Source organism: Carcharhinus amblyrhynchos, chromosome 27 (assembly GCF_965287045.1).
Source record: "Carcharhinus amblyrhynchos chromosome 27, sCarAmb.v2.hapA, whole genome shotgun sequence".
NCBI lineage: Eukaryota > Metazoa > Chordata > Chondrichthyes > Carcharhiniformes > Carcharhinidae > Carcharhinus > Carcharhinus amblyrhynchos.
In genome coordinates this window covers 20,942,373-20,968,765 of record NC_137350.1, presented here as the reverse complement: position 1 = coordinate 20,968,765, position 26,393 = coordinate 20,942,373, and positions in this window count along the sequence as shown.

Sequence of the window (26,393 nt, the reverse complement as noted above, 5' to 3'; positions counted from 1 at the left end):
CTCCATGTGCTTGAGTTTCCTACCACAATCTGAAAGACGGGCGGGTTAGGTGCATTGGCCCGAACAGACGCCTAGTGTGGCGACTAGGGGAATTTAACAGTAACGTCATTGCAATGTTATTGCGAGCCTTACTTGTGACTAATAAATAAATAAACTTTAAATTTTTAAACAATGAGATGATGTTGATTCACTAGCGATTGACAAATTTGTAGATGTTTCCCACAGCATCTTGGGAAGATTGGTGGCATAAAAGGTCAATATGGTGGTGCCCATGACTGCGACTATCCCTGCCACCTTTATGATTAGGCAGCCAACATGTGGCACGTCTCTACTTCCATGATGAACCTCAGCACGTGAAGGCATTTCAGTTCAGTAAATGTGCTTGCATCTGTATTCATAGCTGCATGCGTTCACATCCCCAGCAGTTCTTCTCAAAACACAAGAGAAGCATACAATATGTTGCACAGTGGTAAGCACTGTGGTCTCACAGCTCCAGGGACCCAGGTTCAATTCCGGCCTTGGTTAACTGCTTGTGCCAGTGACTGGCACATTCTCCCCGTGTATGTGTGGGTTTCCTCCAGATGCGCCATCCACAGTCCAAAGATTGGCCATGATAAATTGTCCCTTAGATGTCTAGGTTAGAAGGATTAGCCATGGTAAATATGTGGGGCTACAGGGTTAGGGCAGGCTGGGTAGACCTGCATAAAGTACTCTGTCAGAGTGTCAATACTGACTCAATGGGCCAAATGGCCTCTTCTGTACTGTAGGGATCCTATAATGCTTCTATGGGACAATTTATCATGGCCAATCTTTGGACTGTGGGTGGAGCATCTGGAGGAAACCCACGCAGACACGGGGAGAATGTGCCAGTCACTGGCACAGGCAGTTAACCAAAGCCAGAATTGAACCTGGGTTCCTGGAGCCGTGAGGCAACACCTACTATAGCAAAAGAGAAAATGCTGGAAAATCTCAGCGAGTCTGTCGAGTCCAGATAACCCTTTGTCAATCCCACCTCATATTTACGTCAAGAAATGTGGACTTGTTTAAAATTCCTGATGGTCTTGTCTCAATGAATAAGCTTTTGGCTTCAGATTCCAGCATCTGCAGTCATTTGCATTTATTTTTTACCTATTTTAGCAACATTTTGTAGCAGTGGTCATTATCTGTGCGGAATCTGAACAGTCTGTCCATGTCTGCGTGAGTTACCTTCGGATGCTCTGGTTTCCACCCACAGACTGAAAGATGTGCTGGTTCGGTACATTGGCCATGCTAAATGTTCCCTCAGTGTACCCGAACAGTCACCGGAGTGTGGCGACTGAGCGATTTTTCACAGTAACTTCATTGCAGTGTTAATGTAAGCCTACTTGCGCCACTAATGGATAAATTTGAAAGAAAAATAACTGTTACACAAAATGCTGCCGTGTTAATGGACAACCAGCTATGCAGAACATTTATTTACTCGCTGGCATGCAATTCGGTGCTAAGTGCTGCCAAACCAAAGGAGGGATTAAAACCTGCAAAAAATCATCTGTTTCCAAATTCTGACATAAAAGCACGCCCTCCCAAACAAAGTGACATTTAAGATGCACAGAAATAGTGAAAGCACCAATTAGCGAGAAAAAAGCACGCAAATAAGAAACTAACAAGTACTTCTAAATATAAACAGGGTTAAACCAGTGTAGTATTTATAACTTCATCCACATAACCCCTAGCTCTACTTCAGCTTGCAAACTCTGACTTCTGTTTGAATCTTTTGCACTGAACTTCAGGGAACAACTTTTTCTCTGAAGCTTGGATGTGGTTTGATGCTTAAGTTGGATTGCCCATTGCGTTCAGACTGGAATGTCGAGTGTAAATGGTGCAGAATGAGCACCCTTAGGATCATAGAATCCCTACACTGTAGGCCACTCAGCCCATCGAGCCTGCACCAACAATAATCCCACCCTGGGCCCACCCCTGCACATTTACCTGATGAATTTCCCCAACACCCCCCTTACACTAAGGAGCAACTTAGCATGGCCAATCAACCAAAGTCATCCATTTTTTTGGACTGTGGGAGGAAACCAGAGCACCTGGAGAAAACCCACGCAGACACGGGCAGAACGTGTAAACTCCACACAGTGACGCAAGCTGAGAACAAACACAGATCCCTAGTGCTGTGAGGCAGCAGTGCTAACCACTGTGCCACTTAGGCTGCTGGGTGACTGAGTGGGGAGATTGGCAGAACTCTTTAACCAAAGTGGCTTTTTACGCAAGAATGCCACTTCACTAATTAACCTATTATGCAAAATTAGATTTTAAAAAATCTCAAACTTTACAACAGTGGGGTTTCAAAGTGCAAGTGGCCCAGTGCCAATGGACAAAAAAAAATCAGAAATATTGATTTGATTTGATTCGATTTATTCTTGTCACATGTATTAATATACAGTGAAAAATATTGTTTCTTGCATGCTATAGAGACAAAACATACTGTACATAGAGAAGGAAAGGAAAGAGTGCAGAATGTAGTGTACAGTCATAACTAGGGTGTAGAGAAAGATCAACTTAATGCGAGGTAGATCCACTCAAAAGTCCCCAGTCCTGCTCACAGTCCCCGTCCAGAATAATTGAAGGCCGGAATTCGCCAGCCGTTTATGTCCCGCCGCTGTCAGAAAGGATGGAGAATTTGGCGCTCAGCCAATTTTTCGTTCAGTTAAGCTGGACGGGAGAATCCCGTGACGTGAATGACTGGGGAATCCCGCCCCACATCTATGTCAAGAAATGTGGAGTTGTTTAAAATTTCTGATGGTCTTGTCTGAAATGAATGAGCAGAAGCTCTAGCCCAGCTTTCGGTATCAAGGAAGCTCCAGGAAATGCTGGAGAAACTCAGCAGGACTGGCAGCATTTGTGGAGACAGAATAGAGCCAACATTTTGAGTCAGGGTGACCCTTTGTCAGAGCTGACAAAGGGCCTGCTCTGATAAAGAGTCATCCAGACTCAAAATGTTCATTCTATTCTCACTCCACAGATGCTGTCTGACCTGTTGAGTTTCTCCAACATTTTCTGGTTTTGCTTCAGATTCCAGCATCCGTGGTATTTTGCCTTTATCAAGTGGGGGGAATCCAACCTGAATGGACTTCACTTCTCCAGAGCTGATTTATTACTTCGACTGAGGGAATCAGAATGTAGATGTGCACTTTTGGAATGATGATGATGATGGCCTCACTCGACCCAAGACTGGAAATGCCCACCCGAGGTCAATGGATATTTCCACTGTCCACCCTGGCGGACAGGATGATAGAATTCCGGTGAATGTCTCGCTGGGAATAATGTAAAACAGGAGGTGTCGGATTGGTCATTCAGTTGTCAAAAGGAAAATTGGATGGGTGTATAATTGACAAGCAACCCAACATCACCTAAATGTTAAAATTATCCCCAATGTCATCAATACTCAGCAGTTTTTGCAGGTGGAGTCTTGATGATTGAAAGCTATTTCCTATCAATTGTGTACAATAAATTTATTATAGGATAGCTTTGAGCTTTCACCTGGAGAGAAAATTAAATCCACAAAACTCAATATGGATGTGCATAAGAAACATTACAATGACTTGACAGTACTGCTTAGGAAAAGTTTATGTCACCCCAAGCGATAGAGAAAATATTTCTTGCTTTCACTGTCTAGAATGTTGTCAGTAATTGGACCACTGCATACCTTAATCTAGGTGACTGCAGAAAAGCTTAAGCTTAAGGCAATGTGATAGGGTTGAGATCATTGGCTTGTCAAGACTTGCTTCACAAGTCAATGGGATAATAGATCACTTAAAAATTTGCAAAGACACAATTCACACCATTTGAAATACAATTTGGCTTTTTCTGGGAGAAAGACATTTCAGTTTCATTGGGCAGGATTTTGCCCGCTCCCCACGACTGCAACCGTTGCCAGCGTGTACGAAAAATGTGACATTCCAGCCCAAACTTCATTCATAGAAAGTCTACAGTGCAGGAGAGGCCATTTAGCCTGTCAAGTCTACATTGACTCTCTGACAAAGTATCTTATCGAGCCATCTCCCCCACCCTATACCCGTAACCCCACACATTTACCATGATTAATCCGGTTAAAACTTACATATCTTGGGGCACTATGCAGCAATTTACTATGGCCAATCCACCTAATCTGCACATCTTTGGACTATGGGAGGAAACCAGAACACGTAGAGGAAACGCATGCAGGCACACGGAGAACGTGCAAACTCCACACAGACAGTCGTCCAAGGTTGGAATTAAGCCCGGATGCCTGGAGCTGTGAAACATCTGTGCTATTCACTGTGCCACCGTGACACCCTATTCACCCTCAGTGGCACTGAAAAATCCCAGTCGTGAATGAGGATAGAGGATTTTGGCTCAATTATTTACAGCAACGAACTTAATTGTTTGACTCAGAGGACACATAGTCACGATGGTGCCATCAAACTAAATGAAACACTGTTGCAATACTGAATTTACAATGTCATGAGTCAGTCCATTGTATCAAGTATGTTAAACACACTAGTTGTACTTCAGTGTTGTTTTTAGATCATTCTTCGTGGAGAATGCAAAGTCAGACAACAGTTGTCATTTATATGCAATATCCATGTCTGGATTTTCTCAATCAGGCAATTTGAGTTCAAAAACTCTTTGATGCTTGCCGGAATCTTGACAACCTCAACGTTGACTGCCTTGCAAAACTGTTGGGATGCCGCAGTGGCACAATGGTTAGCACTGCTGCCTCATAGCGCCAGGAACCTGGGTTCAATTCTGACCTCAGGTGACTGCCTGTGTGGAGTTTGCACACTTGCCCCGTGTCTGCATGGTTGCCCTCCGGGTGCTCTCGTATCCTCCCACAGTCCGCAGATTAGGTGGACTAGCCATGCTAACTAGCTTTTAGTGTCGGGGGGATTAGCAGGGTAAATATATGGGGTTATGCGGATAAAGCTTGGGTGGGATTGTGAGGGTTCCAGCTTGGTGGGCTGAATGGCCTTCGTCTGCACTATAAAATTCTATGATTCTATGTGTTAGCCAGAGTGGAATGGATTTCAGCATTGCACCAAAGCAGTTCAGGCCTATTGTTGTGCACCTACCTGAAATGGAACACCAGTGTATTGCTTCTGTGAGGGGCCGAATGGATACAAATGGGACATGCGCTTGCTTGAAGGACTGTCTCAACTTCGGTCAATAAACTTCTGATGAGAAATTCTATCTTTCTCCCATTACTCTTCCAAAGTCTGCCCAAAGTGATGCTCAGTGTTGCTGGCAGAGACTTATATTTGTTGCAAAATATATAGTTTATTTGTAAAGTGTCTGAAAGAACATTACAAACATGTCCATCACAAAAATATTCAAGTTCTCCACATAGATCATGACTGGAACTCTCTGACTGCGCCGACGGCTGGGATGTCCAGTCCCGCTGCTAAAAACAGAGCTTTGACTGAGTGCCAAATTTTCCACTCTTGCTGGCACAGGTAGAGGGGTCATGCAGGACTGGAGAATTCCAGCCCATGTTGCTCTCTGAGGTGCTTTGATACAATTGTGATACAAATATTCACCATATACATTTAATCTGAGTCATACAGTCTTCTATACAGTCACAGTCTAAGGACGCGAGGTAAACCATTTAGGACTGTAAGAAGTCTCATAACACCAGGTTAAAGTTCAACAGGTTTATTTGGAATCACGAACTTTCGGAGCACTGTTCCTTCATCAAATGACTCATAAGAACATAAGAACATAAGAAATAGGAGCAGGAGTAGGCCAGCTGGCCCCTCGAGCCTGCCCTGCCATTCAATAAGATCATGGCTGATCTGTCATGGCTCAGTTCCACATTCCCGCCCTCTCCCCATAACCCTTAATCCCCTCTCTTATCAAAAACCCATCAACACTCTTCTTAAAAATATTTAGCGAGGTAGCCTCCACCACTTCAACAGGCAGAGAATTCCAGAGATTCACCACCCTTTGAATGAAAAAGTTCTTCCTCAACTCCATTCTAAACCGCCCCCCCTAGTCCTACTGTCCTTTCTGAGCGGGAAGAGTCTCTCCACCATCTATGGAGTCTGTGGAATTTGCTACCACAGCAAGTAGTTGAGGTCAAAACATTGTCTTGTTTTCAAGAAGGAGTTAGATATAACTCTTGGAGCTCAAAGGATCAAAGGAAATGGGGAAAAGAGGGAACAGGTTATTGAGTTGAATGGGTCAGCCATGATCATAATGAATGATGGAGCAGGCTCAAAGGACCAAATGGCCTACTCCTGCTTCTAGTTCTATGTTTCAATGTTTATGCAATTCCCCTTTCCTTGGTACACAGCGAACTTTCCCATTGAGCTTCTGTGGCAGTTGCCCTAAAATTTAGTGGGTACCTCAACATGTAGTCCTGGGCTTTGGAATGTGCCAGTCTGCAACACTTGGCTGGGGACAATTCTTTGCAGCCAAATACCCAACAAACTCTGGTTGGACCAAAGGGCGTCTTTCACTGAGTTGATGTTCCTCCAGCAGCAGCTGATGTCGGTGTCATTGTGTATCCCTGGGAAGAGAACTGCTCAGGATGAACTCCGACAGAAACCAGTTCATCCCTCGCCAGACCTTCTTTGCAAAGGCATGTTCCACAAGGAGGTGGACAACAGTCTCTTCCCCACCACAGTCACCTTGAGGACAACGTGTGGAAGGAGTGAGACCCCAGATGTGGAGGAAGGATCTGACTGGAAGGGCCTTTCTCAACACAAGCCAAGCCTTGAAAAACAGGTGCTGAAGCTTTCTTCTCATGTAGGTGTCATCTGTGGCTTGTTCTGTTAGGATCATTTGTACGGGTACTCTGCACATACTCATGCACCATCAGTAGTGGGTCACAATCAACTTGGGGAAATGGCAAACTGTTTACATACAATTCAGTCTTAATACTCATTGACCTAGAAACATCTCCTAAAGTGCTGCTTGATCCAGGTGTAACACATGTTGAAGGTGGCTGTAAGGATTTCTCCCAAGGCCAACTGGTTCTCAGATCCACATTGTATATTATTTTGAGTGGAGAGCATCACTCATGGCTCCTGGTGCAACCTGTCAGCTGTGGGAGAGGAATGAGATCTCCTGGCTGAGGGAATGAAGTAAATCAGTGCGAAGGCAAAGGAGGGTGCAGGGGGTGGTGGAGGTGGAAAGGCGGGGGGAGGAGGTGGTGGGGGGACAATCAGGAAGTGTCAATTGGCCAACAGCAATCTATAGTTTTATTGTGGAACGAGGAAGAGTAAAGTGGTGCAGCACAGTGGCACAGTAATTGGCATTGCTGCCTCACAGCACCAGGAATCCGGGTTCGATTCCTGGCTTGGGCCACTGTCTGTGCAGAGTCTGCATGTTCTCCCCGTGTCTGTGTGGGTTTTCTCCAGGTCCGCCAGTTCCCTCCCACAGTCCAAAAGACATGCTGGTTAGGTGCATTGGCTGTGCTAAATTCTCCCTCAGTGTACCTGATCAGGTGGACGGACGGATGTGGTGACTCAAGGATTTTCACAGTAACTCCATTGCAGTGTTAATGTAAGCTTACTTGTGACAGTAATAAATAGACTTTAAACCTTAGGTGCTGAGGTAAGCAAAAAAAACTTTTTTCCTTAGTTTTTGTGTGCCAGCTTCCAGTTGTCCTGTGTAGGACATTTGGTTCGGCTACAGAGTGCCTGAAAAAATTGACCAGAGCGCATGGCCTATGCCGCAGTCAGTCCAGACCAGTTTTACAAGGGGCCTCCAGTTTCACATAAAGAAATGGGCCCAATGCCAAATTCAAGCAGATACCTTTAACAACCAAAAGACACCATTATCACCATGGCACTGGGCCCTGCCGTACCTGACCATGGGCCTAAAAACGGTCTCCCTCCGATCGCATTCCAATCCCTTAAAAAGCTTTAAAAATATAACTACTGAGGAAGATAATTCGAAGGGCTTTAAATGATTAATTCAGTTGTTTCTGTGAACAGGAGATCCCATGGTGGGCTGAATATTTTTTAACTTTCGCTGCGAGAAAATTATTTCATCCGTGGTTAAGAAGAAATCTGATGAATAAAGATTTAAGCATCTGGACAGTCAAGGCCTGTTTGGCTGCATTTCATCCTACTGTTATCGTCCACAGGATTTTTCAGACATTAACATATTACAAACTTTGATAAGGTGCATTTAATCACAGCCTGTGAGAAGTATTCTCAAACAGTGAGCTGGTGCGTTTTCTTCCAAGCACAACACTGCAGAGGTGAAAATTAAGGACCTCTCTTGTACCCACCTTCCCACATCCTAGCTAAAGGCTGTCTCTGGTATTCAGCCAATAGCAACAACTCTGAGGTAAAACAGACTAACCTTCAGACATAGCTAAATGCCTGTATCTGCATGACATTACCCTTATATGAACCATGCTGGGCAGCGGTTTCTACAGTTGTAATTTTATATTTATTTCCAGAACAGCAAGCTGCTCGTTTTCAAGCCAGCCTGTTGTTAGGAAGGCTGAGTGGCTGATGTTTAAAAAGTTTGTGGTCTGCATTTTCCATCTCCTGTGTTTGGCTTGGTGGTTGTTAACTCTTTGCTTGGGAGGAACTTTTTAGATCAATCTAAACGTTTCAAGTCCATTGAAACCAAAGGATCCAAAATAAAAAAGGCAGTTGGGACGACACATGAGAAAGTGCTTCCCTCTCTTATTCTCTTGGAATGTGCAAAATGCTCGCCACAAATGATTAGATGGATAACCATCTCCCTAGGTTATTAGAAGTGAGGTGTCTACTCATCTTGAGCCAGCATGAGGTTTAAAATGATCACATTTTGCGAGACAAAATTAGGCTCGTTACCACCCACGAAACCACCACCAAAACGAGACATGTACCTATTACCATTACCATTACCTGATACTCATTACTGTAGCTGTGAAAACTACTGGGGGAAGAAGTAACTGTTTATATTTCCAGTAAAGTTTTTTATTAGTCACAAGTAGGCTTACATTAACAGTGCAATGAAGTTACTGTGAAATTCCACCAGTCGCCACACTCTGGCACCTATTTGAGTCAATGCACCTAACCAGCACAGGCTGTGGGAGGAAATTGGAGAACCCGGAGGAACCCCACGCAGACACAGGGAGAACATGCAAACTCCACACAGACCCAAGCCAGGAATCGAACCCGGGTTCCCTGGAGTTGTGAGGCAGCAGTGCTAACCACTGTGCCACCGCGTCGCCCACATCTAGTAATCCTTGCCATTCAAATAATCAGGGTAGAGATAAGCTCTGGGTATCAATGCAGGAGTTGCAATCTCCAATTGGGTGTAGGGCCCCGCTAAACATTATTGTTGAGTTGAAGGTTGGAGTCACAATGCCCCAGCTGCAAGTTCTATCCTTTCTTCCACTGAATGGCTCCCCATGCCAGAAGGACAGACTCCCATTTCTTTTCCTTGTGGGACATGTGCAGTGGGACACTGAAGGTGTGTGTGCTTATAGCTGCATTTACTGTTATTTACCTTCTTGGTGAGACCGGATGGGAGATGTCTGAACATTGGCTGTGCTGAGAGTATAGGCTGCCTCAAGGCAAACAAGTCTCAGAGAGGGGAACTCAAACAGGCCACAGGTCCCTCATTTCAAAGAATCTAACACCTGCTTCAGGCGTGGCTAAAGGACACTTTTGCCTTTATTAGAGAATCCCTATAGTGCAGAAGGAGGCCATTTGGCTCATTTAGAGTACAGCGACAACAATCCCACCCAGACTCCATCCCCATAACCCCATGTATTTACTCTGCTAACCTGCCTGACAGTCGGAGGCAATTTAGCATGGCCATTGAAACTAACCCACACATCTTTGGACTGTGGGAGGAAACCGGAGCACCCGGAGGAAACCCACACAGACACACGGAGAATGTGCAGACTCCAATAGACAAGTCACCTGAGGCCAGAACTGAACCCAGGTCCCTGGTGCTGTGAAGCAGCAGTGCTAACCATTGTGCTACCATGCCACCCATATATCCAATGTGGTGGGAGAGGTGTGGCCAGGTCTGTGCATATTCTTCTAGGCCATCATACTTTGGGGTATTCCAATTGTCTCCATCACTAAATGCTACATAGACCAATTTCAAGGCTGATGGCAGCTTTATTTGCCCAGCGAATCACTAACTCCATAACACAGCGTATTCAACTGACCAGATTCCTGCTAGAACATTGCCAGATTAGTTTATATTCAGGACATCAGAATTTGTGAGCCAGCCCTCCCCACTTGCACCACTAAATCCAGTTCTTTTACTCTGTTAGGATAGATTGTTAAAAATTAAATTCATATAAACATTCCCAAAATGCTTGGGTGTATTCATCTTGTCTCTCACCGGTCAGAAGTGACAGAACCCGCAGGGGTCCAGTGGATACTAGACTACGCTAGTAAACAATAAAATGTAGCCAGAGGCAGGAAACTGAGCCTATAATTGTTTCAATTACTGTTCTCAACTCCTCAAACTGGAGCTCAAGAGTTGGACTTCAGTTTATCTCAGGAAACTGATGAATGGATTTTAGTGTCACCGCAAGTAGTTTGGATAGTCCAAGTTAGATTTTGTTACAGATATTCCACAATGGGATAAAGAGGTCACAAAAATGGGCATCAATAAATAATGCAAATGAGATCAAAGTTGGGGTAAATATGCGTAACATATAGAAGAATCCCTGCAGTTCAGAAGGAGGCCATTCGGCCCTTTGAAACTGCACCAACCACAATCCTACCAAGACCCTATCCTTGTAACCCCACGTGTTTGCTAATCTCCCTGATGCTAAGAGCAAATTAACAAGGCCAATGAACCTAAACTGCTCATCTTTTGGTTGTGAGAGGAAGCCGGAGCACCTGGAGGAAATGTGCAAATTCCACTTAGATAGTAACCCAAGGCTGGAATTGAACCCGAGTCCCTGGTGCTGTGAGGCTGCAATGCTAACCCTTCGGCCCTCCAAGCCTGCGCCGACCATGCTGCCCGACTGAACTAAAACCCCCTACCCTTCTGGGAACCATATCACTCCATTCCCACCCTATTCATGCATTTGTTAAGATGCCCCTTAAAAGCCATTATCGTATCTGCTTCCACTACCTCCCCCAGCAGCGAGTTACCGGCGCCCACCACTCTCTGTGTAAAAAACTTGTTTGGCACATCTCCTTTAAACCTTGCCCCTCGCACCTTAAACCTGTGCCCCCTAATAATTGACTCTTCCACCCTGGGAAAACAACTTCTGACTATCCACTCTGTCCATGCCCTCATAATCTTGTAGACTTCTATTAGGTTGCCGCTTAACCTCTGTCGTTCCAGTGAGAACAAACAAAGTTTCTCCCATGTCTCCTCATAACTAATGCCTTCCAAACCAGGCAACATCCTGGTAAATTGTTTCTGTACCCTCTCCAAAGCCTCCACATCCTTCAGATAGTGTGGCGACCAGAAATGAATACTATGTTCCATATGCATGAGGAGGAGAAAGTGGGTTCCCAGACACGCGTCCTTTGTTTGAACAGAGGGGAGTACAGTAGGATGAGAGAAGAATTGGCGACTGTGGACTGGGGGAGCACGTTGGAAGGTAGGTCTGCTGAGGAGCAGTGGAGGATCTTTAAGGAGATCTTTCTTGGTGCTCAGTGGAAATTTATTCCGATGGTCAAAAAGGACCGTAGGAGGAGAGGTAATAAGACGTGGATAACGAAGGAGGTGAAGGAAAGTGTTAAATTAAAAGCGGAGGCGTTTAGAGTAGCTAAGAGTAGTGGGCGAGAAGAGGATTGGGAGAGGTTTAAATGTCAACAAAGATTGACAAAGAAGTTGATAAAGGAGGGTAGGAGAAACTATGAAGCTGGGCTAGCGCTTAATATAAAAAAGGATAGCAAGAGTTTTTATCAATATATAAAAAGGAAGAGGCTGGCTAGGGTGAACGTTGGTCCCTTAGAGGATGAGAAGGGGGACTTAGTGGTAGGGGATGGGGATATGGCGGAGGTCTTGAATAACGTTTTTGTTTTGGTCTTCACGGAGGAGGACGTGAATAATTTGCCGGATGTTAGAGATGGAAAGGTGGTAGGACTGGAGGGTCTCGATGACATTACTGTTACTAGAGAGGTGGTGCTCGACAGACTGGAGGGGCTGATTGTGGACAAGTCCCCAGGACCGGATGGAATGCATCCGAGGGTCCTGAAAGAAATGGCGGAGGTGATAGTGGATGCCTTGGTGGTTATTTTCCAGACGTCGCTGGATTCCGGGGAAGTGCCGGAAGATTGGAAAACAGCTAATGTTACGCCGTTGTTTAAGAAGGGTGCCAGGCAAAAGGCGGGGAATTATAGGCCTGTTAGTTTAACGTCTGTTGTAGGTAAAATGTTAGAATCCGTCATCAAGGAGGAAATAGCGAGGCATCTTGAGGGGAACTGCTTGATAGAGCAGACGCAGCACGGTTTCCTTAAAGGGAAGTCGTGTCTGACAAATTTACTGGAGTTCTATGAGGATGTGTCTAGGGCGGTGGATAGAGGAGAACCGGTGGATGTGGTCTTTCTGGATTTTCAGAAGGCATTTGACAAGGTACCTCACAAGAAGTTATTACAGAAGGTCAGGGGACATGGAGTTGGGAGTAGGGTGTTAGCTTGGATAGAGGACTGGTTGTCAAATAGGAGGCAGAGAGTGGGGGTCAATGGGTGCTATTCGGATTGGCGGATGGTGACTAGTGGGGTGCCCCAGGGGTCGGTGCTGGGGCCTCAGCTATTTACCATTTATATAGATGATCTGGAGGAGGGAACGGAGTGCAGGGTGTCGAAATTTGCTGATGACACCAAAATTGGTGGAAAGGCAAATTGTGCGGCGGGTGGGGAGAGTCTACAGAAGGATCTAGATAGGCTGGGCGAATGGGCCAGGAAATGGCAAATGGAATTTAATGTTGGCAAGTGCGAGGTGGTCCACTTTGGTAGGAATAATGGTAGGAAGGATTATTACTTACGTGGAGAAAAACTGCAGCAGGCGACGGTGCGGAGGGACCTCGGGGTCCTTGTGCATGAGTCGCAAAAACCCAGCTTGCAGGTGCAGCAGGTGGTCAGGAAGGCGAATGGGATGCTGGCCTTCATCGCGAGGGGGATTGAATATAAAAGTAGGGAGGTCTTGCTGCGGCTGTATAGGGCGTTGGTGAGGCCGCAGCTGGAGTACTGTGTGCAGTTTTGGGCGCCGTACTTACGCAAGGATATTTTAGCCTTGGAGGGAGTGCAGAGGAGGTTTACTAGGCTGATGCCGGAGTTGAGGGGGTTGAGCTATGAGGAGAGGCTGAATAGATTAGGCTTGTACTCGTTAGAGTTTAGAAGAATGAGGGGAGATCTCATTGAGACGTATAAGATGATGAATGGGATGGATAGGATAGAGGTGGAGAGACTCTTCCCGCTCAGAAAGGATAGTAGGACTAGGGGGCATAGCCTCAAGATAAAAGGGGGGCGGTTTAGAATGGAGTTGAGGAGGAACTTCTTCACTCAAAGGGTGGTGAATCTCTGGAATTCTCTGCCCGTTGAAGTGGTGGAGGCTGCCTCGCTAAATATTTTTAAGACGCGGGTTGATGGGTTTTTGATAAGCGAGGGGATTAAGGGTTATGGGGAGAGGGCGGGAATGTGGAACTGAGCCACGACAGATCAGCCATGATCTTATTGAATGGCGGGGCAGGCTCGAAGGGCTAGATGGCCTACTCCTGCTCCTATTTCTTATGTTCTTATGTTCTTATGTTCTTATATCTACATTCATCTGGTTAGGCAACATCTATGGCATTTCAAGTTGATATTTTTATGTTATATTTATGATGATATAAATTCATTATTCACTGAACTAGCTCACTTGTAAAGTGTGGAATGTTCTATTTTATGTGGTGCAGCGATAACCTATATCCAACATGGGGAGTGAAACTGAGGCACTATCAGAATACAGAATAATCCTAGCACGGTGCCAGAAAAGTGGGTAAAAGGACTAGACAGTGGCATTTGATTTAGACTGAGATTTAATCAATGCAATGGGAAGTGATTATTTGTTCAGTGAAATACAGGAAACACTTTCTCTGAAGAAAAGCAATTTCAGAATGATATGACTATGAATATCACAGATATGATTAGTATGGTATTTACATGTGGCACGGTGGCACAATGGTTAGCACTCCCGCCTCACAGCACCAGGGACACAGGGTCAATTCCACCAAACTTTCTGTGTGGAGTGTGCAAGTTCTTCCCGTGTCTGCGTGGGTTTCCTCCAGGTGCTCAGGATTCCTCACACAGTCCAAAGATGTGCGAGTTAGATCGATTGGACATGCTAAATTGCCCCTTAGTGCCCCAAGTTGTGTAGGTTAGGAGGATCAGAGGATTAAATAAGTGGGGTTAAGGGGATAAGGCCTAGGTAAGGTAAAAAAGTGGGCTGGTGCAGACTTGATGGGCCAAATGGCCTCCTTCTGCACTGTAGGGATTCCATATCGTTCTATACATCTAAAAATTATTTAATTTGTTTAATCGATGACATTTGTTAATCATCTTCATTGGGGCATATAAATAGATTTGCTAACTGATATTTTTCAGACAATTCCTGTCAAAGCCATTTATATTTTACTAAATTAATTAAGTTAACCCAGGATTTCCCAAACCTCCTGAGCCACTGAACCCCCCAGTGACCAACCCCCACCGCCCCCCCCAATGCTTCGAGGAACCCCAAACATTTTCATAATGTCAGCACCCCTTCTTTGATACAAGAAAGTTGCAAACACAGAAATCAAATGTAAACAAGTGTTTTCTAGCTGCATCTTTGTGCATATTAGTAATCAATTGATTGATTGATTTATTATTGCCACATATTTTGGGATGCAGTGAAATGTGTTGTTTCTTGCCAGCTGTGACAGTAAAAGCAGACCATTCATAGAGTACAGAGGGGAGAAGGAAAGGAGGAGGTGCAGAATGTAGTGTTGTAGTCATTGCTAGGGTGTAGAATAAAATCATCTTAATATGTGATAGCGCCATTCAAAAGTCTGATGGTAGCAGGAAGAAACTGTTCTTGAGTCGGTTGGTAAGTGTTTTCAGACTTTTGTATCTTTTTCCTGATGGAAGGAGGTGGAAGAGAGTATGTCCGGGGTCGTTGATTATGCTGGCTGCTTTTCCGAGGAAGGGGGACACAGTCACAACTATGTTTGCCAGCTTCATGGCCCCCGCCTCACGTTAACCCCTGGCTAAGCCACCCTCCCATTGCCCCCTAAACATCAACCCCTGAAAGTTGTACCCATTTTAGAATCATAGAAAATCTACAGTGCAGAAGGAGGCCATTTGGCCCATTGAGTCTGCACTGACTACAATCCCACGCAGGCCCTATCTCTGCAACCCCACATATTTACCCCACTAATCCCTCTAATCTATTCAAAACCAGGACACTAAGGGACAATTCAGCATGGCCAATGCACCTAACCTTAGGAGTGGATAATCTAAAAAAGTTCTCTTTAGCTATTAAACCAATTGAAACAAGACAGGGCAGTGCAGAATCCTTCTTCCTAAGATTTTAGAAAACCTCATGATGGGATAGTTCACATCCCATCAACGTGTCGATAACAAACTGACAGTCAACAAGATGGGACACTATGATTTCACAATGAGTCCTTAACAATGGGCTAGGTTTTCAAGTCATAATCAAATCATTGAGTTGAATGTGTATTTGAAGGGTAATGCTTTGCATGAATGTGGGCTAAGAGCAAGGGAGTGGAACATATTGGATAACGTTTGGGAAAAGCCAGTGCAGAAACAGTCAAGGTGCTAACTAGCCTCAAACTGTGCTGCAAGATTCTATGGAATGCCAAAAGTAACATTTTGATGTTGGCAGAATGATTGGATAAATCTTGGTTCCTGCTTCAGACAGAGAACTTTGTTTTCTCTAAGATCATTATTCAAACATATTAATGGTGGGGAAACGGGGGAAGGGTCTCCCCCACTGGAATTGTTAAACTCGCCTCCTCTCATCCCCCACAGTTCTAGACACTCTGCTCCAAAATATTTTGTATCGAACCAACTTAAAACAGCTGTTCCACATTTTGATTGTTGTGGTTTATCTTTGCTGTAGAACGTGCAACATCAATAATTCATAGAATCCATTCAGCCCATCGAGTCTGCACCAACAGTCCCGACAGAGCATCTTACCCAGGCCCAGCCCCCTGGCCTACTCACATAACCCCACATATTTACTGCACTAATTCCCCCTAACCTATACACCATCGGACACTAAGGGGCAAATTAGCTTGGTCAATCCACCTAACCTGCACACCTTTGGACACTAAGGGAAATTCAGCATGGTCAATCAACCTAACCACACATCTATAGACTATGGGAGGAAACCGGAGCACCGAGAGGAAACAGAAACAGAGAACGTGCAAACTCCACACAGACAGTTACTCAGGCTGGAATCGAACTCTAGTCCCTCATGCTGTGGGGCAGCAATGCTGACCATTGTGCCACCATGCCAACCTCATCCACCTGGTTTCTTCCCATGCAGATTTTAAATATAAGATTGAAAAAGCTTGGAAAAGGTATAGAACTTAATTTTAAAAAATACAATGAGTTCATATAATGATTCAGATTAAAACACGTATGGATACAGATTTCAGTCTGAGTCAGGAGTTTTGGCGCAAACCTTTATACTAGACTGAAAGGAGTACTGTAGTTGTGGTAAAATATTTACATAGTTGATACAGTAGACATTAGACCTGGATTTACTACATTATTGCACTATTTATTTTCACAGAAGATCATGGAATTGGAAAAGGAAGGTGATGGCCGAGTGTTATTATTGCTAAACTATCCAGAAACCCAGCTAATGTTCTGGGGACCTGGGTTCGAATCTTGCCACGGCAGATGGTGGAATTTGAATTCAATTAAAAAAAATTTGGAATTAAGAATCTACAGATGACCATAAAACCATTGTCAACAGTTGAAGAAACCCACCTCGTTCAATTATGTCTTTTAGGGAGAGAAATCTGCTGTCCTTACCTGGTCTGGCTACTTGTGACTGCAGAGCCATATTAATGTTGCTGACTCTCAACTGCCCTCTAAGGACAACTAGGGATGGACAAAAAATGCTGGCCAACCAGTGATATCATGTCCCACAAATAAATTTTAAAAATGAAATTAAAAGGGCCATTTTCAATCAGCACCACTCAAGTTTTGACAATCTTCTGCTCTAGTTTTAAAATCATTGCGCTAGGCATGGCCTTGTCCCCTGGGTGAATAAAGCATACTCGGAAGTTTTCGTTAATTGCACTCATTTACGGGCCCCAAAGTTTTAAAAGTTAAACTTCGACCATCAGACTATAAGACATAGGAGCAGAATTAGGCCACTCGGCCCATCGAATTTGCTCCATCATTCAATCATGGCTGATATTTTTCTCATCCCCATTCTCCTGCCTTTTCCCATAACCCCTGATCCCCTTATTAATCAAGAACCTATCTATCTCTGTCTTAAAAACACTCAATGACCTGGCCTCCACAGCCTTCTGCTGCAAAGAATTCCACAGATTCATCACTCTCTGGCAGAAGAAATTCCTCCTGATCTCTGTTTTAAAGAATTGTCCCTTTAGCCTGAGGTGTGCCCTCTGCTTCTAGTTTTTCCTACTGGTGGAAACATTCTCGCCACGTCCACTCTTTCCAAGCCTCGCAGTATCCTGTAAGTTTCTATAAGATCCCCCCTCACCCTTCTAAACTCCAATGAATACAGACCCAGAGTCCTCAATCATTCTTCATACAACAAGCTCTTCACTCCAGGGATCATTCTCGTGAACCTCCTCTGGACCCTTTCCAAGGCCAATATGTCCTTCTTTAGATATGGACTTAGATTCATTCCGGCACAAGGACACTAAAGAGTACATTTTAAAAATTTTGTAAATATGGTTTTTGTTTCAATTTACCAAGAAACTGACAATTCTAGCCCAATATGAATAGTAAATAATTATATATATTGTTAAAATTAAATTTCAGTAATTTAAAATTAGGGGTGATGTTGATTGATAGGACTGAGTTGAGGAGGAACTTCTTCACAGAAAGGGTTGTACAATCTACATAGAACAGTACAGCACAATACAGGCCCTTCTGCCTTTGATGTTGTGCCGAACTATGTCCGAACCCAAGATCAAGCTATTCCACCCCTTATCATTCTGGTGTGTTCCATGTGCCTATCCAATAACCGCTTGAAAGTTCTAAAGTGTCCGACTCCACTATCACAGCAGGCAGTGCATTCCACACCCCAACCACTCTCTGAATCTCTGGAACTCCCTACCCAGTGAAGCAGTTGAGGCTACCTCATTGAATGTTTTTAAGGCAAGGATAGATAAATTTTTGATCAGTAAAGGAATTAAGGCATATGTGAGCAGGCAGATAAGTGGAGCTGAGTCCACAAAAGGATCAGCCATGATCTTATTGAATGGCGGAGCAGGCTGGAGGAGCCAGATGTCCTACTCCTGCTCTTAGTTTCTTACGATTGTCATTATAACTAAAAATGTTGACAACCTGATTTAATCAAACTTCATCAAGTTAATTTTCTGACGTATACAGAGAAAATGTTTGAGTTTTAAGATTAAAAATTAATTGCAACCTGTCCTGCTGCAGTGGACAGCGAGTTTGCTGAGTGCTGAATTCCCCATCCTCGCTTCCAGCAATAATGGGGTGTGAACGACCAGAAAATTCCAGCATACCTTTCAAAAAACGCTGCCTGATTTTACCAGTTTGTGGCAGAATTTGCATTCAGTGACATGCAAATGTGTTTGAGAGGAAACGCATGAAAAAAGAAGCTTTGAAGAACTTTGGGTGCAATTCAACTGATTGTGCCCAAAGTGGAAACTCTATTCCAGATGTTCAAACGGGACAAATATGGTAGGTTCAATCTAACCATTGGCTGGGCAGCCAATACAGAACAGTGGTTATTACCATTGACCATAATGATTCAGTAAAGACTCAGAATAGTATAGAATGGAGGCAGCATGGTGGCACAGTGGTTAGGACTGTTGCCTCATAGTGCCAGAGGCCTGGATTCGGTTCCTGGCTTGGGTCACTGTTTGTGTGGGGTTTGCACATTCCCTCCATGGGTTTCCTCCAGATGCACCAGTTTCCTCCAAAGATGTACGGGTTAGGGGGATTGGCCATGCTAAATTGGCCCTTAGCGTCAGGGAGACTAGCTAGGGTGGAGTTATGGGTATAGAGCCTTGGTGGGCTGTGGTCAGCACAGGCTCGATGGGTCCAATGGCCTCTTTCTGCGCTGTAAGATTCTATGATTCTATGAAGACTGGCCGTTGACTCAAAGGATTTACTTTACAAATAGCAGACAATATGCAATGATATGTAATATACAGAAAAATTGCTGCATATAATCTTTATTTTTCAAGGAAAGACAGGGTTTGACCTTGAGGACAGAGGATCAATAAATTCAATGAAGGTGATTCCCACTGTTGGACTTTGCTGAACATTAAAGTTTTAAGTTTAGTTATTAGAGTCGCAAGTAGGCTTATATTAACATTGCATGAAGTTACTGTGAAAATCCCCTAGTTGCCTGTTTGAGTGCATTGAGGGAGAATTTAGCATGGCCCATGCACCTAACCTACACGTCTTTCAGACTGTGGGAGGAAACCGGAGCACCCAGAGGGAACCCATGCAGACACGGGGAGAATGTTCAGACTTTGCACAGACAGTGACCCAAGCTGGGAATTGAACCTGGGTCCCTGGTGCTGTGAGGCATCTGTGCTAAGCATTGTACCACCATGGTGGATAGATTCTTGATGAGCAAGAGAATCAAAAGGGGTAGATAGAGAATATGGAACTCAACACAAATTGTTCAGTCATTGATTATGAGGGACGGTAGAGCCAAACGACCTACTCCTGCTCCTGTTTTGTATGTTTATATGTTAGAGTGGGAACACATGGTTCACTGTTAGCTCACATAATACTGAGGATCATTGTCATTATTTTTAGATGATCTGCATGGAAGTGCAAACTCACTTAAGATCATGTTACATTCATATTGATTGTATCTTATTTCCTAGGGAAGTCCAGAGTTTGGGTAGGGCCTTGAGCGACCTTCTATGTTCATCATCAATAGTGCAGGCCAGCGGAATGAAGTTGCTGCAGTGAACTACATGCTTTATTTATCGAATTACACTAAATACTTAATAATCAGCAAGGCAAGATTAGAATGTTACATTGCACAGTGTACTCAGTATATCTCCATATCAATTGCCCACTATCATCATAAAAGAAAACTTCATTAAATTAACATTATACATTTATGTTGGGAGCAAAATTGGGGCAAAAACAGTCACTGGGATTACCCCATGCCCATTGCTTCCAATAAAGACAGAATGCAAACTTAATGCCACCCATTGATTTAAGTGACTACGGCATGCAGGGGTACTGAATGCAATGTTTCCTGAGTGGAAATACAAGTCATGAAGCTCCATGAGTTAATGCTAGCCTGTATAAGGCCGTCCGCATTTTGTAAAGAGTGGATGCATCATGGCTGGAGTAGGTGCCAGAAGTCATGCTAAAAAGTGATTGTGAGTTGGAAACACTCATTAGTGGCACAACAGTTCCTTACATTTGTTCATGGGATGTGCATGTTACAAATAAGGCCAACTTCCAAAGATGTGCGGGTTAAGTTGATTGGCCACGCTAAATTGCCCTTCAGTATCCTGGGATGCATAGGTTAGAGGAAATAGCAGGGTAAATATGAGGGGTTATGGGGATAGAGCCTGGGTGGGATTGTTGTCGGTGCAGGTTTAATGAGCTGAATGGCCTCCTTCTGCGCTGTAATGTTTCTATGATTCTATCAGATGCTTACAATTTGACTGTAAAGAAAAATTCCCAATCCTTAATTGCTCTTGACAAGGTGAACGGGAGCCACCTTCTTGAAACTTTGCAACCTATTTGGTGCAGTATGCACACAATGCTGCTGGGGGTGCGGTGGGGGGCGGGGTTGGGGGGTGGAAGGTGGGGGGAGATTTCGAGAATGTTGACCATGAGATAGTGAATGAACAGTGATGTAGTTCCAGGTCAGTCCGGTGTGTGACTTAAAGGAGAGCTTGCAGGTTCTTTTGTGCCTGGTGCCCTAGCTCTTATGGTGGTAGAGCTTTTAAAGATACTATGGAAGGAAACTTAGCACTGCCGTACATCTCCCAGATGGCACACATTACTGCCACTGTACATTGTTGGTGAAGGGACTGTATGTTTAAAGTTAGGCGGATGAATGTTCAAAGCAGGCTGCATTATATATAAATGATGTAATTCAGTGGTGGCAGTGCCATTGAATGTCAAGCTGAGCTGATTCAATTCTCTCCCGTTGGCAATGGTCATTTCCTGATGTGGTGTGAGAGTTACTTGCTGTGTTTCAGCCTGCTTCCGGTCAAGCTTTTGCTGCATGGATTTCTGCAGAATCTGTGGGGTTGAATGTGCTGCAATCATCAGTGAACATAGACTCATCGAATCATAAAATCCCTACAGTGCAGAAGGAGGCCATTTGGCCCATCAAGTCTGCACCGACTCTCCGACAGAGCATCTTACCCAGGCCCAGCCCCTAGCCCCATCCCTGTAACTCCCACCAATCCCCCTAACCTACACACCTTTGGGCACTAAGGGGCAATTTAGCATGGCCAATCCACCTAATCTGTACATCTTTGGACTGTGGGAGGAAACCAGAACATCTGAAGGAAACCCATGCAGACATGGGGGAAATGTGCAAACTCTGCACATACAGTCACCCACGGTCACTGGCACAGTGAGACAGCAGTGCTAACCACTGTGCCCCTCTGCCACCTATCCCCGCTTCTGATGACAGAGGAACTGTCATGGCAGAGAACAGTTTCCAGCAGTTTCAGTCATTGAATTGAGTTTCTTAGTGAGAAGGGGAGAGGTGCGCTCTTCCCAGAGGAGGCCTTTCAGACACTCTTTGTGAAAGCATCTGCCAGACCAGATAGCCAAAGGAGAATGTCAGGAGGTGAGTCCCAAAGTTGCAGCACCAGAACAAGTTCAACGACATCTCATGGGCAGTCAGGAACAGTAATCTAACTTCAAAGGCCATATTCCACCAACTGTATCACTAACCTCTTGATTCAGCATATCCTGATCACCCTTCAGCTGGTGGTAATGTCTGTGCCTCACCATGGTGAGATTGTATAGCGTGCAACAGACCACCATGAACTTTGACATTCGCTCTGCCAAATTCAGCACATCTCTTCCAGTGTGGTCCAGGCATGGAAGTATTATTTCAGCACCTCTGTAGACCTATTGTGTTCTACAATATTAACTGTGACACCACATTATATGCAGTCAATGGCGCCACTCACCAGGAAGAAGCCTGCTCACTCTACTTGTCCCTGGAGGGAATGAAATTTATTCAACTCTCTGGGTTACAGAACCTTAATGACTTCCCTTATACAACAGTGGAGCCAAACCGACAAGATATGGCCTCTTCCAGCCTTCCTGGTCTTCTAAGTGTGTTTAGCTTTAGGTTCCTTTGGAATCTGGTGCATTGAAGTCAAAATGAATCAGTGCTAATTTATGTCATGATTACAGAGTCAAAGAATCACTGAATTCTACAGTGCAGAAGAGGCCCTTCGGCCCATTGAGTCTGCACCAAAGCAAGAAAAGTCCCACCCTGCTCACCTAATCCTACTTGCCAGCTTAGTTGGGGAAGAGACATGAGGTGACAACTTGTCACTCTCCCACCTGATTAGATGCCCTCCCCAGGTAGTTACACAACCTAAGGATGTGTAGGTTAGAGGGATTAGTGGGGTAAATGTGTGGGGTTGTGGGGATAGAACCTGGGGTGGGATTATAGTCGGTGCAGAATGGCCTCCTTCTGCACTGTAGGGATTCTATGATTCTCTGTGAGGAAGTGGCAGGGGTTTCACTCAGAGCCATCCTCTACTCTTGCTGCCAGCCTCCCACAACTGTGACCGCCCCCCCCCCCTCCCCTCCCCCCATCACTCACCTGCGGTCTGGTTTGCTCCTTGATCCAAGCCCTCAGGTAAGTGTCAGACAAGCCAAAGTCAACACTTACTCAACTGCTCTTGACATGTGGGCCTTCCACCCCCTGAGTCCTTGTTCTGGCCTCTTAACTGCCTGAGTGGAACAAGATGCAGTGGACTTGCCTGAAAAGAGGCTGGCAGGCGAGACCCCTGTCACCTCCATTAAATATCACCCATAATGGTCAAAAAAAAAGGCACCACGCATCTGTATCTTTTATGTGAATTATGTTTAAATAACAGCACAGTTCAGAACTTCATTCCTGTCAACTTCTTAAGCCTGGTGTCTAATTTGAACATATTAAACCAGAGGCAGCCATTGTAGGGTGCATGTTTGGGAAGTTTTCACTGTCTGATTTCCTTAAAGTGGATTGAAAATCAGAGCCCATGGCCTGCCATTTCCTAATCACCCCCTCCTTGTGATTGTTACTTCTCAGTGTGGGACCAATCTCATAACCAAACTCTACAATTAAAATTACTGTATTATAATGACTCTGAGGTGCCCATTATATTGATGTAATTGATTCTAATTTTACATAAAGTAAGGAAAAAAATACAAAAAAAGTAAAGTGAATGGAAGGTTATTAAGTCTTACCTAACAAGTTGTCGTGTAATCAAATGGGGCTGGTTCCAGTGCTGTTTTAATCACAGTGGAGGTACAAAATAAAACTGTAATTCATGGGACAAGTGCCACAGTAGAATTAAGTCAACACTGCAGATAGAATCCCGACTGTGCAGGAGGCCCATTGAATCTGTACCCACACTCTGATGGAGTATCTTACCCAAGTTTTTTCCACACCCGATCTCATGGCCAATCCATCTGACCTACGCATCTTTGTGGAAGAGGCCAGAGTACCCAGAGGAAACCAACACAGACACGGCGAGACAGAAGCACCCACAATGGTGGTCAATTAGTAACATAGATAAGTTTTCAGGGAATGGTTTTTATATAACAAGAATGTTGATGAGGATCTCTGAAGCCGGCAATGAGCTGCATGTGTCCTAAGACAATTATGTCTCATTCTGCCAACCATTTTGCAGTTTAATTTAAAACCCTGTTGACAGATTAGATCAATGGGGGCGATTCTCCCATCCCGCTGGGCTGATTTTTAGTGTAGTGGGATGGGAGATTCCAGCAGCACTGGATCAGTGCAATCCACGCAGGGTGTCCAAGGCTGAGTGCATCTTCCTGCACCAGATTTCTGGCGCTTTCAGCTCCACACTGGAAATCGGCACGGAGCTGCATAAATTGTGCAGAAGGTTATTTTAATATAATTCAAATGGTATTAACGGGCCTGGGACTGAAATCTCCATGCCTGATATCTACCCCTCCTCATCACCAGGTGTATTTCACTCCAGCAGGATTTACAGTAGCCCCCTCCTTGTTGGGAGCCAGCAGCCTGACCCCACTGGAGTGAAGGAGGGGTAATCAGGCCCCCAAAATGGTCAGGAGCTGGGACAGTGCCCCTAGGCATTGGCACCTAGGCAGTGTCAGCCTGGGTCCCTGGTGCTTCCAAGGGGCAAAGTGCCAAACCCTAGGGGCACCTTGGTACTTCCCACTGGGCACCAGGCAGTGCCAAGGGGGCAGGGCCTGATGGGTGTAGGGCCTCGGTGGGGGGGGGGGTGTGATTACTGGGGGTAGAGGGCCATTCTGCAGTCGGGATTGTTGTGGAAGAGAGGGAGGGAGGCCAGCGATCAGGGCTGCCCATTGGGGTGGGGGTCAGTCTGCTGTGGGGGGAGGGGGCCAACTGTGGGGGGTGGATGGTGGGAGATCGGGGCAGCTGGGAAGGGGGTGGGTCGAGGTTGGGTCTAGCCATGTTCAGGGAGTCAGCGATAAGGCCATGTTGGGGGGGTGGGGAGGTGGGGTTGGCCGGGGGGGGGGGGGGGGGGGGGGCGCTGGTGAGGGGGGTGGGGCGAGGGGGGTGGGGGCAGGGGTCTGAGGATCGATGTCACGGGGATTGCAGTGCTGGCCAGCAATTGGAAGGCTGGCCGTGCAGGGCCACTGTGCACACACTGATTTCAGCGCTGACAGATCGGACCAAGTGTAGTGGCTCGCTCAGCGCTATGCTGTTGGCCTCTCCCGCGGGAACAGCGAGATTTTTTTGTGTGATTTACGCGAGTGCACTCTGAGTGTAGGAGACTGACTGAAGTGTTTTTTCCTGAATCACAATATCATGTTCAAAAGAGGAAAAAAAATCAGGTAAATATAATTTGTTGTACATTAAGTAAGAGTGGCAAAGTGGTACAGTGGTGGGGTGGCACAGTGCCACATGATTAGCACTACTGCCTCATGGCGCCAGGGACCCAGGTTCGATACCTAGCTTGGGTGACTGTCTGTGTGGAGTCTGCCTGTTCTCCCCATGTCTGCGTAGGTTTTCTTTAGGTGCTCCAGTTTCCTCCTGCAGTCCAAAAGACGTGCTAGTTAGGTGCATTGGCCAGATCAAGTTCCCTCTCAGTGTACCCGAACAGGTGCTGGATTGTGGCGACTAGGGGATTTTCACAGTCACTTCATTGCTGTGTTAATGTAAGCCTACAGTAATAAGTAAACTTTAAATAGTAATGGATATACATGTACATGATACAAAGACTAAAAAGTTTTAGAGATTTAAACAGTACATATGCAAAGTCTGAAGGTTCACAATTAAAACAGTGTGTGTTGAACTGTCAAGATGGTTTATTCTTCTTGTCTCATTGCCAGTCTGACATTTGTTTCTCGTTTCAAAGTTGCAAATGCTGCATTTTTAAATAAATTGTCTTGTAATAACGTTTTACAATCTGCTGTTGTTCCTTAAAGGTGATTGTCGGCCATTTCACCTCATAACCAGAAATAGGGCACTCCAGTTTCAAAATGCAAAGTATAATTCTTGTCCAGTTTTATAAAAGAGTGCTCGCAACTGGAGGGCAGTGATTCGCTAATTGATCCCCAAAGCTTCAACGTTGCAACAGTTGACACTGTAGCCTTCCATTCTACACGCCGGGAGTTTAATATTATGGTTGGCTTTCGTCCCTTTTTGAGAAACAAAATCTCATGGAGGGGGTGAAACGGGTTTAAGTGTGAGCAAGAGGGCTTTGCAGCGAATCAGCAACCGGCCTTCCCCCCGATTTCCTTTCCGTTGCAGTTCGCAGAACGTCAATGCAAACGCTTTCTGGAGACTTGTTTCCTCGTCTCCAACTCTTGGCAACATTTCCTCAGCCAATGGAAAATATAAACTGGCAAAACTCAACTCAGCTGCCGGTTCACTACAGGCCTGTTTTGCTTTGCCAATTGTACCTTCCCCCCTCCCCCACTGGCTCTTCCTTCGTCATCCAGTGTCAACCTAAGAATGATCTATCAGACTCCAAAGCATTCTGCTGTTTAATCTAACTATTCAGATTCCACGCTGGTAGTGAGCTCAGG